The sequence below is a fragment of the Chinchilla lanigera genome, unplaced genomic scaffold, assembly GCF_000276665.1.
Source record: "Chinchilla lanigera isolate Chin_1 unplaced genomic scaffold, ChiLan1.0 scaffold00051, whole genome shotgun sequence".
In the NCBI taxonomy this organism is placed as follows: domain Eukaryota; kingdom Metazoa; phylum Chordata; class Mammalia; order Rodentia; family Chinchillidae; genus Chinchilla; species Chinchilla lanigera.
Window position 1 is genome coordinate 10,332,704 of NW_004955452.1, and position 2,319 is coordinate 10,335,022.

Genomic DNA, 2,319 nt, shown 5'->3' on the forward strand with positions numbered 1-2,319 from the left:
CCCGTCCGCACCTGGGCTGGGGCAAGGGCGCGCGGCCGCTGGGTGACCCGCAAGGTCGCCCGGCTTATTCCGGCTCCCGGGCGGTGCGGCCTGCGGCCAGCTGCTGGCGGGGTGGGGCGGCGACCGAGTCCTGTGCTTGGGGATTTCCAACTCACAAGTGGGAACCGAGCAGCTGAGTTCTTGGCTCCCGTTCCCGGAGGCCTAAAATGGCTTGTGCATCTTTGCGAAGGACAGTTCTGTGCTGCTCCCCACCTCCTCCCGCACGGCGCACTCCCAGACGTAAGAACCCTCCCTCACAGGCCGAAATTCAGACTTCAGGAAGTACGAAGTTGGACAGATGATTTCCTTTCTAAGTATTCTCAACTGTAAGATAGAAATAATAGCGACTTCGTGGGCTCTTTTCACGTATCCACAATATAATGTAGGAAAGAAATGCCTGATAAAGAGAAGACCTTGAATTTCAAGGTTTCCAACCTGACGTCCCCTTTAACCATGCGGATCATCTCAGAGGAAAGGTTTTTGTCTCTTGCAGTTGGAAGCTGGCCAGAATTTTGCTAGATTACGAGTCCTGAGTTTTGGTTTGGAAAATGTGGTCACTAGTGAAGCCACTGCCCGAAGGCAGCCAGAAGAGGCCCCGGAGGCTGGCTTGGGAGGAAGTGGGGAGGGTCCTGCGTGAGATTTAGGGGCAGCAGGGGTTGTCCTCCCGCTCCACCCTGGGTAGTCTCACCTACCCTGAACAGGCACTTACCTACAAAGAAATGAAGATGCCCCTGGGGTGCCTCTTTCCCACCTCACTACCACGTGTTCATCCTGGCCTCGTGTGGAAAAGCAGTGGTCAGTGACCATAACCCTTTCCCACAAGGCCTCGCTCCCGACCAAAGGCTTCCTTTAGAGCTTAGTTGCTGAAAGAAAGGTCTTATGACTCGGCCACATGGAGCCATAGCACAGAACTTGCGCTGTTTACCACCTGCAGGTGCCCCAAAAGGGGGTTTTCTGGGGCAAGGCGAGCTGGCAGAGCTGGCAGAGCTGGCAGAGCTGTGTGGGAGTTAAGAGGCAACAGGCAGATCAGAGTCAACCTCTTGGGTGAAGAACACAGGTTCGGCTGCCGTGTGCATTTTAATCTGCCTCCGGCAAGTAGCGTTTTCCACTTCCCGGAAGCAGCCTCCTCTGCAAAACTTTTGCTGTGTGGCCTGTTAACTGATTCTCCCTTTAAAGCCTTAAAACACCTGTGTAGTTCCCTACCATAGCACGTACAGCGTTCAGTAGGCATTGTACATGTCTATTTTCAGGATTCTCCTTAGACTGGCCTACTTAGGGTAATCTAGTAGACTGTTGAACAAATGAATGAATCTTCCATCTGGCTCTTGGCATGGCCCTAAAATATCAGTAAATAATATAACAACATAGGGATAACTATAATGGCTACAATCATGGCCATTTGTTGAACATCTCCTCTATTCCAAGCCCTGAGCAAGGTGTTGTTAAATATATTATCAAGTTTATGCTTTAAAATAACATAGAGTCTGAGAAAGGTATTATTACCCCATTTTAAAAAGGAATGGAGGCTCAAAGACATGAAATGACAGAGTCCGAATTCTGCCCAGGTTTTGTCTGCTTCCAGAGCCCAGTTGACCATGGTGTTAGTCTGGCTCCTGTCAATAACTGGTGTCCCTGAAAGTAGGCTGGAAACCCTTCAGAGATGCTGGATAAACACTTGCCTCTGAGAATGAAAGGCCTGAGACCCTGGTGGCACCACCACCTTCCCTTACCCCAAGGCCAGCAGAGATGCCATAGCCCAGGGATGGGGAAGCTATGGCATGCCTTCCACAGTCAGATGTTTGTTATCACTGAAAGCTCAAAAAGGTTCACCATCACTGCTAGCCTGTGACATCCAAATGGTTCTCAAAGAGGGCTGTAAGGTAATGTGGTTATACTTCCTCCACACTTCAAATAGATCAGAGACTGGGCTGCGGGCCTCCTATCAAAGCATGAACTACCCTTGAGAGTGAGTTTCACACTTAAGTGCCCTGAGTTTATTTAGGGCCTCTGCTGAAGCATACCAAGTGCCATTAGCTTATTAATTCTCCCAGCACTCCTGTAAGGCAAAGCAAGTGGTATCCTCAGCTGATTTTATAGTGTTGGCTCCTTGAGATCAGGAGCTGTGTAGGCCTGCCATGATTAGGAGTTAGAGAAAGAAGTAATAGTAATGTAGCAAAGAAACAGACCCTGAGATTGGGATAGGACCCAGGTGTCTGGCTCCTACCCCGGTACTCTACATTGTTTCATTTGCCAAGCAGTTACTGTGTAACTCCAGGAAGT